We start from the raw sequence: 14,000 nt of genomic DNA on the forward strand, positions 1-14,000 counted from the left end.
GTGTGACCTTGGATAAGTCTCTCCATCTCCCTGGGCCTCCATGTCTGTGTCTATAAAATGAGAGAATTAATCTTTAAGGCCCTTTCCAAGACCACGTCCTGGGAAGCGGGGCACATTCACAACTCCCTCCCAATGCTGCAGGTGTTCCAAACCTCTCATGGCAGCTGACCTCCTGAGTGAGCTGCACCCTGTGGGCAACTATTGAAGCGGATCTGGTCCCTCTTTCAGCCTTAGGCCTTTTAGGAGAGATGAGGCTGCACTGCAATCTAACACATTCCCCACTTTCCAAGTCACTCTCAGTACTTCCACAGTCATGACTTATGCCTTCTGTAAAGCTAGATTTCAGGCAGGACAAATGGTGACACTTCTCATTTACTGAAGGGACACTGAGGCACAGAGAGATGGAATAGTTCAGAGACTTGGACAGCCCATCTCTCCCTGACTCTGTGCTTTGTCCTGGAGTCTCCTTCCTTCCTCTATCTTAGATGCAAACACACTGACCCCCGGAAAAGCTCCATGTGTCCAAGACAAATGGTAGAGGCCCTGGAGGACACTCATGGGTGGCCGACCAGGTGTTCTGTAGCATGCTGCTCTGAGGTTTGGTTGCATGGACATAGCACGGGAGGAACCTGCACAGGCCTTGTGCTCTTTGGACTGAGAGTTCTTCTAAAAGGAATTTGGAGTTTTCATCCGAAGTGTTTTTATTAAGATCTGGTCACCACTATCCCAGCAAAGTGATAACATCTAAAGTGCCATAACTTCCTGGACTCAGAGGCTTGGAATTCAGTTGTGAATCACCAGTCCTTTGAGTTACTGCCTGGTTGCTGAAATATGAAGAGCAAAGAACAGTGACAGACAAATAAGAAAAGCCCTTATTTGTGAGATTTGGGTTCCACTGCTTAGTTTAACACTCTCTTCCCTTGCTCTCTGATTTTGCAAACAGTAGGCCTAAGATTACAGCCCCAACCTTCCTGGGCTGTCACTTGTTCAGCTGTTTAGGTTGTGACTTACAGAGGCTACCAACACTCACTTGCTGTATCTTGGGAAATTCTTGTACAAAACCACAAAACTCTTATAGCAGATACTGTATGACTACAGTTTCTGTCTCAATTTAGGGTCATTCACACTTGTCATTTGTCAACAACTGGTTTCTGTATCAAGAGCTCTGTGCCACTGCAAGAGCTTTCACCCTACAGAGATCGTGGTTTAGGAAGAAATGAAGCTGCTCTTCCTCCCTACCTTTCACCAACTCCCACACTTGAACCTAGAACTTCTAAGCATCACTGAAAAACCCAAAAGCAGTAAAATCGAAACACCCAAATGGTAGTTAAACAACCAAAACAGATGCCACTAAGGATGTGTGTTCTTTTTTCTAAGGGAATCCTCTCGGTGTTAACCCTCACATTGATTATTTTACAAACTACCAAAAAAGTTAACTTCTAAACCCAAAGTGGATTACAAGGAACCTGGGTGCAGTAGATAGATGCTGATGGTTAGACACATAGCAACCTATAGAAATGGCAATATTGAGAAAGCTAGACGCAGACATTCTATTCTGTTGAAGAAAGACAGAAAAGTAGGCATAATATTCTAGAAAAAGACTTACTCCAAATCATTCCGATGTAAAATGCTTAAGAGATTAAAAGGTTAAACTCACAGCTATCTGAGAAGACTCATTCCCAGAAAGTAGCTATTTTTAACGGGAGTTAAATATTTATCATCACTAAGTCCATAAGTGGACTCTTTAGAGTGTGCTGGGTAATGGAACATCGGGGAATTAGAATGGAAGGGGCATTTACCCAGAACCCCCTGAGCAGCCATGGCTAAATGAATCCTGGGAACCTTTTTCTCTACTGCCAAACTTCAGGGAGTTATCTCTTTTCGCAATACAACCTGCTGTTTGGCCAACACAGTACTGTATATCGGAATGGTAGGGGAGGGATGGGTAGCATATTTAAAGGAATCCTAAACTAACTTTTTGATAATTTTGAAATTTGAAATTTCCAGTAATCCTTTAAAATAAATAATTTTTTTACAATATACATGATAGAAAAACATTGTGTGAATTTTAAAAATGCAGATAAGGTAAAAGAACAAAGTAAAAATCAATGAAAATGTCATTCCCAAGACATAGGACTGTGAATATATACCCTTTCTGTTTTTCATATTTTAAATTATTTTCAAGAAATACATAAATGCATGCATTTTGAAGCAAATTAGAAAATCATATATAAAACTAAATGATCCATTGGCCACCTCCCTTAATATAATCCCAAATCCTTCCCCCTATCCAGGAGACTAATTGCTTTTGGAGACTTGGAGTATTTCCTTCCTAAATTTTTTATATAGAATTCATACAGGGGCCGGTGCTGTGGTGTAGCAAGTAAAGCTGCCACCTGGAGTGCCTGCAACCCATATGGGCGCCAGTGCAAGTCCAGGCTGCTCCACTTCCAATCCAGCTCTCTGCTATGGCCTGGGAAAGCAGTAGAAGATGGCCCAAGTCCTTGGGCCCCAGCACCCATGTGGGAGACCTGGAGCTTCTGGCCTCAGATTGGCCCAGCTCCAGCCATTGAAGCCATTTGGGGAGTGAATCAGCAGATGGAAGACCTCTCTCTCTCTCTGCCTCTCCTCTTTCTGCCTCTCCTCTCTCTGTGTAACTCCAACTTTCAAATAAATAAATAAATCTTTAAAGAAATTGATACATGTATATAAGTTTATGAGAAAATAATTATACTTAGTGCATTTTCTGTGCTGAATAGTATTTTACTGCATGGATATACTACACTTGACCGCTTTTTTTTTGGGGGGGGCAGTTTCATTTTATTTAACAATTTTTCACTGCCACACACAATGCTGCAATGAACACCTGTGTGTTTTCCTGTGACCCTCCATTCTGAATTCAACAAGAGGAAATTAGGGGTCAAATTGCCTTTGCTATGTTAAGTATGAAAGCAGAATATGACATTTCCTGCTTCCTGGCAACCCTGACAACCCTCCACTTACCAGACATTTCAGTTTCTCTTCATTGCTTTCACTGATAATTGCCTGATAACAAATGTGTTTGAGGGGTGGACATTTAGCATAGCTGCTGGCTAGGATGCCCGAGTTCCCCAATAGCAGACTGCTTGGGTTCGATACTGGCATCTGACGCCTGACTCCAGCCTCCTCCTGATGCAGAGGAAGGCAGCCGTGAAAGCTTCCCTGGTTAGGTTTTGCCACCCTCAAGGGAGATAGGAATATGGCATGTGGACATTGGAATCAGCATCTTAACTGCTGAGCCGAACACCTCCAGGGCATTTTTTTTTTTTTTTTTTTTTGAAAGACAGAAAGGGAGAAAGAGAGACAGAGAGAAAGATCTCTAATCCATGAGTTCACTACCTGAATGGCTGCACAGCAAGGTTTGGACTAGGCAGAAGCCAAGAAAGGAGCCAGGATCTCCATTCTGGCTTCCTACACCAGAAGCAGGGGCCCAAGTACTCTAGCCATCATCAACTGCCTTCCCAGCTTTATTAGCAAGCTCAGAAGCAGAGCAGCCAGGACTCACGCCAGCACTCTGACATGGGATGCTGGTGTTGAAAGCAGTGGCTTAACCCCCTGAGCAACGTCAGCCCCTTACATTGTCCTCTGGCAGACATTTAAACTGGTTCCACCTGCTACTCATTATAAACAATGCTGTAGCAAATATCCTAACAACTAAACCCTGAAAGTCACACTTATTTAGAAAAAAATTCTCATAAACAGATTTCCTTTTCAGTTGTAATATTTTCCAGGTGTCTGAGATTTTACCACATACGCCTCCAAAAAGGTGAATGCCAAATCACACGTACATATTAGTAGAAGAGAATACCTGCTTTCTCAAACCAAAGCCAATACGAAATCCTTACATTAAACAAAAATACACTGTTCCATTGGATAGACCAGAATGGTATCTCACAGCATCGATTTGCCATTGGTCCCGAGGCTGGATTGCTCCATGTTAACTAGACACTCCTGCATTTCTTCTTGGCTAATTTACTCTTCAGGTGCTTTGCTCTGTCTTCTGTTGACACTTTCCTCTTTCTTCTGGTTTGTATGTTTCTTAGCTATTATTGTAACTCTTTTTCATGGATGTTAAATTTTCCTTTCTGTTTAGCCAATGATCTTTACAATTGTTGTTTATGATATACACATTTTGAGTCTTTGAGCTCAGATTCTGTCCTGTGCATTTTTTTTTTCTTTACAGGCAGAGTGGACAGTGAGAGAGAGAGAGAGACAGAGAGAAAGGTCTTCCTTTGCCATTGGTTCACCCTCCAATGGCCACCGTGGCCGGCGTACCGCGCTGAACCGAAGGCAGGAGCCAGGTACTTCTTCTGGTCTCCCATGCAGGTGCAGGGCCCAAACACTTGGGCCATCCTCCACTGCACTCCCGGGCCACAGCAGAGAGCTGGCCTGGAAGAGGGGCAACTGGGACAGAATCTGGTGCCCTGACCGGGACTAGAACCTGGTGTGCCAGCGCCGCTAGGCGGAGGATTAGCCTATTGAGCCGCGGCGCCGACTTGTCCTGTGCATTTTTAAAAAAAAGTCTTTTTCCCAAAAGTTAGATAAATATTCACCTATGCTTTTCCCAATACTCCATAGTTTCATTTTTCAAAATTAATTCTAAACAAAGATGTGGTCTCTTTTTGTTTCTAAGAAGTGTGTCACTCTATGCCACCTGTTTTCTCACTGACTTCAAATGGGACTTTATTTTTTTTTTTTTTATTTATTTTTTTTTTTTTGACAGGCAGAGTGGACAGTGAGAGAGAGAGACAGAGAGAAAGGTCTTCCTTTGCCGTTGGTTCACCCTCCAATGGCCGCCGCGGCCGGCGCGCTGCGGCCGGCGCACCGCGCTGATCCGATGGCAGGAGCCAGGAGCCAGGTGCTTTTCCTGGTCTCCCATGGGGTGCAGGGCCCAAGCATCTGGGCCATCCTCCACTGCACTCCCTGGCCACAGCAGAGAGCTGGCCTGGAAGAGGGGCAACCGGGACAGAATCTGGCGCCCCGACCGGGACTAGAACCCCGTGTGCCGGCGCCGCTAGGCAGAGGATTAGCCTAGTGAGCCGCGGCGCCGGCCTCAAATGGGACTTTAATTACCTACCGAATGGACTCTGTATCTGACCTTTCTTCTTCTGTTTGAATTTAATTAAAATTAACTGAGTCTGTTTCTAGCCTTTCTGTTTTAACTGATGTAATTTCTGTCAGCATTATATTTATTATAGTTATGGTATGTGTCATTTCTAGAATTATGGAATGTCCTCATTGTTTCTTTTCCTTCTTTTCTCCCTCTCTCTCTCTCTTTTTTTTTTTGTTTTGTTTTGACATTAGATTGGTTGTATTTGCATGTTCAAGCCTCTAGAATCATTCTGAAAAGTCCACCTTTTTTCTCTACTTATAATATGAAAATTTTCCACATCATTAGAATTTTTCCTAAAGCCAAACCTAGTCAAGTCAAACTTTCTCAGAAGATGATATTTGGACAAGAGAGAAAATATATAGAGAAATGTACACCAGGCTAGATAAGATGCTATGGAGTTTTTGCTTTAACCATTTCACAAATAGCAAGATCAATATGTCCCAAATGCCTAAATGAACACCCTCTGGGTGACAGAACAGAGAGAACATAATGACATGGGTAGAGTTAAAAGAAAGAAAAAAGGATCTGAAGTGAAGAGGAACACAAAGACACATAATCAAAACGCTGAAAGTCACTGAGAAAAATCAACCTTGGTTCTCTCTTGTTCAACTTTCATTCACTTTTCACTTTTGTAAACAAAGAGACTAAATGTCTCTAAGAAGCAGCTGAGCGTTTTTCGTATCCCTCCTTGTCTGACTTCTGGTGTCTAGAACTTGTGTTTCAGAGAAATACAGACTAACTGAATTTCTGAGTTCATCTGCCCAGTGCAGGAATCCCCCTGCAGCATTTCTTCTGGGGCTGGCCGTCCAGCCTTGGCTTGGCTACTGCCTGAGGAGGCCCTGATTCACTAACGCACTGAATTCTTTCCGAGCTTAACCACGATCAGACATAGTTCAGCATGGCAGCATGTGCTGAGAAAGACTTCCTTGGGCAAGTTTGCTGCTGTGTGTACGTCACAGAGGGCACTTACACAAAGCAAGACCAGGCACTAACGGGAGACACCAGGAAATGCAGTCTTATCCATGGTGTTGAGTTCATTGTTGACCAAAACATCATTATGCAGCCCAGGACTGTAGCTCTAATTATCAAAACTTCCTCTCCTTCTCTCCTCCCTCCCTCCCTCTCTCCCTCTCTTCCTCCCTTCTATTTGAAAGAGGGTGAGATAGACAGAGATCTTCCATCCACTGGTTGACTCCCCCAAGTGACCCCAACAGCCAGAACTGAGCCAGGCTAAAGTCAGGAGCCTGGAATTCAATCCAAGACTCTCAAGTGGGAGACAGGGGCACAAGTACTTGGGCCATCACCTGTTGCCTCCCCAGGGGCACATTAGCAGGCAGTGAGAATTGGAAATAAAGCTAGAACCCAAAACTAGGCACTGTGACTTGGGATGCAGGCATTCCAAGTGGCAGCTCAGCCGCTGTGCCAAAGTTCTTGCTATCATGAAGTCAAAATCTATCTGCAGGGGCCAGTATCCTGGCATAACATGTTAAGCTGCTGCCTGTGATGCTGGCATCACATAGGGGCGCCATTTTGAGTCCTGGTTGCTCCACTTCCCAACCAGCTCACTGCTAATGCACCTGGGAAACCAGCACAAGATGGCCCAAGTGCTTGGCCCATCTCGAGCCCCAGCCATTCTGACCATCTGAGGAGTGAACCAGCAAATAGAAGATCTCTCTCTCTCTCTCTCTCTCTCTCTATGTATGTGTGTGTATCTCCATCTCTATCTATAAATGTACCTCTCAAATAAATAAATCTTTTAAAAAATTTATCTTCATAGCACACACCTCCCCACCTTAAGCCCTGGTCTGGTCCTGCCTTTTATAAGCAACACAGATTATTACTAATTTGAAGGTGGCTCTTATATCCCCCTTCAGCTTTGCATTTCATAGGCTTCCTGCTCTTCAATCCTTAAGGTATTCATTTAGGACATAGTTTTAGCCTCTCCACAACCCAAGTCTCTCCTCTAGCAATTTTGTAACATAGCCAACATTTCTCTGAAAGGTGAAATCCCGAAGTTAGCAAAATTCTCCAGATTGCATCTGACTGGCTTCTGTGATAAACCAGCAGAAACTCATTCTTTACTCTGCATTTTTTAAAAATGAGTGCTTCTAAGGTCCTTTGTTTTTGAGACAACAGACAGGCTACTCTTTGGTCTTGTCATCAATGCAGTATACTGGGTCCCTTTACATGAAAACAAGAAAATGGATTGCACAGGTGAAGATAAGTTTCTGACTTACTTTGGTGGAGAAACCATTTGGGAGAAATCTTCAAAGCCAAGGAGGAGAAAAGGAAAGGCCCTTCCTTGTGAAACTGAAGAATTTGGGTTGTGGAATCATGGTTGTTAGGAAAGTTTTCTGTGCCCAGGGGCGGCTGGGCCCTGGCCTTCAAACAAGCAGTGGATATGTCACTGTTAGGGAGTCTTTGTCCTGGCACAGGTCTCTGCACTGGCAGCCAAAGCATGTGATAATGGTGCCACCTGTCAGACTTGCCTCCTGCTCTCAGCACTCGGTGGGAGTAGAGACAGCCACTCACCTGGTACTCTCGGGCCCTGGAGAGCCTCAGCTAGGGGCCTCCCAGCAGCTTCCCTCTGAGCCACAGAGCCCTTTATCTCCCGGGAGGCCCTCCCCCGTACACGTTCCCCTCCCCCACGGAGCAAAGGCCATCGGCAGCTTAGGCCGGCTGTGCACGTGCAGGCAAGAGGCAGCGAGCGCCCACCATTAGAGCTAAGATCCTGGGGTGGGCCTTCCTCTCTGCATCTAATTGGTCTTCTTCCTTCAGACCGAAAATGTCAGACATTTCAGCCAATCGGCTTTGCTTGAAATCAGGCGGCCTAACTCACAGAGCTACACATCTCAGTTTTCTCTGCTACCCTCAATCCTGGCACGGAGCTTAGTGAGTCAAGTCAGGAACCAAACACTGGCTTTGAAGGGAGGGGGGGCAGCTGGAGGCAGGCGAGGGGGAGGGCGGAACCTCCGGGAGCACGTGATCCTGGGGGCTGGGCTCTGCCCCAGCAACCCTGAGGTGGCTGAAACCAGTTCTTTGTCATTGGGCCCAGCCCCCTCGCCTTGCTGGGCCCTTGTTTTCTATTAATTTATCCCTCCATTTATAAAAACCGTTGGGGAGTGGATTACAGATATCCCCTTACACGGCTATTCCTGGCAAATTCAGGCACAGATTCAGAACTACGAAACAGCCTAGCTTGTCCTCCCTTTGCCTCCAAATAAGGCAGAGCGAAGGTGTTGCAGGGGAGTTGCATTGCCTCTCCTCGGTTCTCTTAGCTGGACAACAGGCCTGCCTCTGGCAGTGCACGCAGAGTATAAGGTCATGGTTATCACAATGGTGCCTCAGGCAGAGCCCTGTGACTCCCTGGAAGCAAAGGGAGTGACTGAAGAGATCCCTCTGCACACCTTCCCTTCTGCCCCTTTCCCCTCGAATCCTCCCAAGGTCTGGGCAGGGGCAGAGTGGTGAGCAGAAACAGCCCTCCTGAGCCTGCTCTGAGCCGTGGCACGGTGGCTGAACTGTCACCTTATGTTATTGAACCTTTCTTTGTGCAATGCTCCTTCTCAAATTCAGATGCATCCCCTGCTGCTCATCACTGGGTTCAAGATGAAAATAGGGGGGTGGGGGTGGGGGTGGGGGTCAGGTATTGTGGTGTAGCAGGTAAAGCTACCTGCGAAGCTGGCATCCCATATAGACACCAGTTCATGTCTCTGCTACTCCACTTCCAATCCAGTTCCCTGATAATGGCTTGCAAAAAGCAGCAGAAGATGGCCAACTGCTTGGGCCCCTGCTACACACGTGAGACGCCTGGAAGAAGCTCCTGGCTCCCGGATTTGGCCTGGCCTTGTCCTGGCCCTTGTAGCCATCTGAGAAGTGAAGCAGCAAATGGAATATCTATCTCACCCTCTCTGTTGCTCTCTCTGTAACTTTGAATTTCAAAGAAATAAATAAGTCCTTTTTAAAAATTAAATAAAATAAAATTTACTGCAAAAATAAAACCTGTTTTAAAGATTTATTTATTTACTTGAGAGGCAGAGTTACAGACAGAGAGAGGGAGAGAGAGAGAGGTCTTCCATCCACTGGTTCACTCCCCAAATGGCTGCAATGGATAGAACTGGGCCAATCTGAAGCTGAGAGCCTATAGCTTCTTCTGGGTCTCCCACGCAGGTGCAGGGGCCCAAGGGCCTGGGCCATCTTCTACTGCTTTCCCAGGCCATGGCAGAGAGCTGGATCAGAAATGAAGCAGCCAGGTCTTGAACCAGAGCACATATGGGATGCGGGCGCTGCAGGCAGCAGCTTAACCTGCCATGCCACAGCACCAATCCCAATAAAATAAAACATTTTTATCATGCACAATGCCAAGCAAATAAAAAAAAGAGAACATCTCCATGTAGCCACCACCCAACCTCAATAGTTGCAGCTTATGGTTGATTTTGTATCCCTTGTACTCTATGCGTTACTTGTCCCCAGGAAGGATTATTAGGAAGCAAACAGAACATGTCACTTTGTCCCTAGGTTTACAGTGTGTGTCTCTACAAGGTAACAATGCTTGTTTGAAATAGTCACCCTCATGCTATAATCAAGGTACTCGGATCTTTGAGGCAGAGCCTCAGGGTTGCTAAACTCCCTTGAGGTACACCTGTCAGCCCCCTGTTACTTCACCCCTCCCCAGACATCCACATCTCGATTCACAGCCACTCAAACCTCCAGTTCCCAGCAGCTTGTCCTGAGGGAGCCGGCTTCTTGAGAGAAGCCTAAACTGTGGAGCCAGGATCCATTTAGAGTCTGAGCTCCATCACTTCCACACTCAGGGACCCTGAGCAAGATGATGATGCTCTGTGCCTTGGTTTCCTCACCTGAGAGCTAGTTAGTTAATAGTACATGCCTCACTGGGTAGTCATAGGACTAAAATAGGCTGAAATGATAGGAAACGGTGGTTCATGCAGGCAATGCAGTGTTATTCAGCGCTACAAAAAGAATATAAACTTTTCCAGATAGGTAGGTAGATAAATAGATATACATGAGCTATCAAGCCATGAAAATACATGGAGGAAATTAAAATTAAAATTAAAATTTGTTGGCAGAAGCCAATAAGAAAAGGCTATGTACTATATGATGCCAACTGTATGACAGTCCGGCAACAGAAACAGCAGAAAGATCAGTGACTGGGGCAGGCATTTGACCTTGGGATGCCCACATGCCATGTCAGCGTGCCTGGCTCAAATTTCAATCCAGTTCCCTGTTAGTGTGCATCCTTGGAGGCAGGAGATGGCCCAGGCACTTATGCCTCTGCCACCCTTGTGGAAGACCTGAATGGAGTTCCCAGTGTCTGGCTTCAGCCTGGCCCAGCCTTGCTTGTTGTGAGCATTTGGGAAAATGAACCAGAGAAGAAAGATCTCTCCCTCTCTCTCTCTCTCTCTGCATTTAAATAAAATGAGAATAAATAAATTTTATAAAATCAGTGGCTGCCAAGGATAAGGGGGCAAGGGATGGACAGTTGGAGAACAGAGAATTTTTAAGGCGGTGAAACTACTCTAAATAACCCTGTAGCAATGGAGCCATGGCATCATGTGTGTCCAGACTGACAGGATGCCACCACCAGACAGAACCCTCATGTAGATGGTGGACTGTGGATGATAGTGAGGTGTCAGTGTGGGCTCATCAGTTAGTAGAAAAGACTGTGCCTTTGTGGGGGATGGGGACATGGGGAACTTTGTACTTTCTACTCAGTGGTATTGTGACCCTAAAACCACTCTAAAAAAACAGAGCCTATTAAGAATAAAAATAACATAAAGCACTTGGAACTGTATCTGGCAAACAGGAAGTGTCATGTGTTTGTTCTTATTGTTCTTCTATATTCAGTACATATGCCATATCCACTAGTCAAGCAGTGCTAACCACGCTCATCTACACAGCAACCTGTGTATTTCCCAAAGCACTGTCATGCACAGTGTCAGGTGCAAACTCACCATCATCGGTGAGGGCCACAGCCCCAGGAAATTCATGGGTGTTAGAGCAGAGCAGGAGGAATACAAAGCTTTAGCTACAATTAGATCTGTTTATGATAGAGAGAAATTATAATCAAATCCAAGGTCTAACGATAGAGGATCAATTAAATAAGAAATACAGCATCTGTATGTTGCTGTCATTATAAATGTATAAAAGAACATTTAATGACATAAAATTATTGATGCTGAGTCATGTGGTAAAGCACTTTTTAAAATGCATACAGGAAGCAGTGTTTGGAACAGGAGTTAAAACAGAACTTGGGACCGCCACATCCCATATTGGAGTGTTTGGGTTCACACCCTGGCTCTGATTCTGATTCCAGCTTCCTGCAGTGCACAGCCTGGAGGAGAGCAGGTGATGGCTCACTAGTTGGGTCCCTGTCGCCCAGTTGGGAAACCTGAATTGAGTTCTGGGTTCTTGGCCTTGGCCTGGCCCAGCCTTGGATTTTTCAGGCATTTGGAGAGTGAACCATCAGATGGAAGCTATGCCTGTCTGTCTCTGTAAGTAAATAAGATTTTAAAGTCTCTAAAGTACGAATCTACACTACCTTTCTCCCTTCGATTTGTTGTGCTTGCTAAAAATACCAGAAAGGTATACATTGAAATATTAGTTTTTGTTACTTCTCAGTGGAGCAGTAAGAAGTCATTTTTCTTTTCTTAAACGTGCTGAATATTCTAAATTTTACATAATGAATATGTTACTTGCACAATAAGCGAGAGTTATTGTTTAAAGACAAGTAGTTGTAGATTCAGTATGATATAATTACATAAAATATATTTGAAAACAAAAAAAAATGTTAATGGCAGAAATGTGACATTTTTCTTTATATTTTCCGGGTTTTTCCGAATTTTCTGCTGTGAGTATCCTGTTGTTTTTTTATAAAGATGCTTCAGCTAGGGAAACTGAGATGTGGGAGGCAGGCAGGAGGGCTTTCTGCCTCCAGATACACACCTCTGCCTGCCCGAGCCTAAAAGAACCAACAGGGACACACGTGTCAGGCACCGCAGCGTGGACCAGCCTTCAGCTGTTCCGGGACTCAAGGCCCCAGGCTGCGACTGGCACCTAATCAGAGGATGCAGCTCCTCCTCTGCTTCCTGACTGAGATCAGCGAGGAGAAGCCATGGCAGGAGGACAGGCACAGGCTGCAGGGCCCCATGCGTGTGGGTGTGAGGGCAGGGACGCTCAGCACCTCCGAGGCGGCCCCAGGGCCATCCCTAGGGGCCGCCAGCCAGCCATCAGCTGTGCCCCACAGGCAGCTGTGTCCCTGCAGATTGCCACACAGCAGCCACCTCCCACTCCACACGCCAGCTGTCGGGGCACATGTGTCCACAAGTGATAGCTGTCTACCCAAGCCCCCCCATCTATGTCCCTGACGAGTGTGTGTGTGAAACAAAAGAAAACAGACACACACAACAAGTAGAGGGAGGGAGAGGAAAGGAACACGGGAGAATAACGAGAGTGTTTTCTAGATAAACTGGTTGGACATCATGGGCGACCCAGGAGAGAAGCAGCAAGGAAGGTGCGGTGGGCCGACGGGCAAAGCTGTGGCTTTAGGTCACAGACGACGGGCGGTGTTTCCATGACCCAAAGCACAGCCCCTCCCCTGGCCAGTGTCCTTTCTGCAAGAGGCCCAGAAGGGTCTCTCCTGAAAGGTGAGCGCCAGCACGTCAGCCCGCCAACTCCAGGATGGCATCACTGGTGAGGCTGTGTTGTTTACCACTCCCTGGCTGGAACTGCTGAGCAGACGCTGTCGCCACCAGGTCTACCTATGAGGAAATAGCCCCCAGCTCAGCCGTGTCACACAGGAAGGCTTGGGGCTGGAGCCGCGGCTTCTGTCCTGCCCTTGTGTGTGGGAGCCGCACCAGGCCCGGGCTCGGGAACACTAGTTTTAGAGCAGCTCTGTCACCCGTGGCTGACCCATCCACAGACCTGTGCCATCCAGGACAGAGCTGTTGGTTGGCCTCTGAGTAAATGGCCTTGGGATCTGTCTTCCCCAGGTGAGATAGAACAAAAATATCAATGGCTTAGTTCCAGTGAGGTTTCCTGTGCCACCCTGGCAGCGCTCACCACCTCCTGGTGGGTTTAAAGGCGGTTACTTACCTGTCTTGGGACAACAGGGTATTTGCAGCAGTGACTTCAAGGCAAGAAGATGGAGTGAGGGCAGCACTGAAAATGCACACCCTATGCCCTGTGTTCCTAAGTTTCCTTTCGTGGGTCGCTGTTAAAATCCCTCCAAATATTGCCTCTGGCCTCCCATGGGGCTTGTGACCTGGTACTGGGTAGGGGACAAACGAGGAAACAACCGATGAGTAAGATTTAGTCTTGTACCCCACCCTGCTCCCCAGCCCAGAGCAGGTGACTGGGACAAGTCAGGCCACAGATTCGAAGCCAAATTATGGGATGCAGACTGTAGACCCACTCATTCCAAATTAGCACCAGCCCCAAACAAAACCTAAACTGAACCCAAAAATGCACCCCCTGTAGGTTCACACCTGCGTGGGATGATGGCAAATGTGCCGCGCGGTCATCCTCTGCCTTACAGTGCAGGAAATACAGGGTGACCCCCTGGGAATACATTCATATCCACCTGCAAGCAACAAGCAGCGGGGCCTTTTAAAAACGTCCCTGGCAGTGTTTATGTACGACCTATCCAGGGCACAATATAGAGAAGCAAAGGTGTTTACTGGGACCCGAAATGAACTTCAACAGCATCCGAGCAGGTTCCGGAAGGGTCCTGGCACAAGCCTCAAGATTAACCCCTCAGGTCCAGGGGCGGGGCAAGATATTTTCTAATTGGCTTAGAGCGTCTTCTGTCTTTGAAAGGTGCAGTTCACGCCTC

This window comes from Oryctolagus cuniculus, chromosome 2 (assembly GCF_051225735.1).
Source record: "Oryctolagus cuniculus isolate XC-2025 breed Fujian yellow rabbit chromosome 2, ASM5122573v1, whole genome shotgun sequence".
Classification (NCBI taxonomy): domain Eukaryota; kingdom Metazoa; phylum Chordata; class Mammalia; order Lagomorpha; family Leporidae; genus Oryctolagus; species Oryctolagus cuniculus.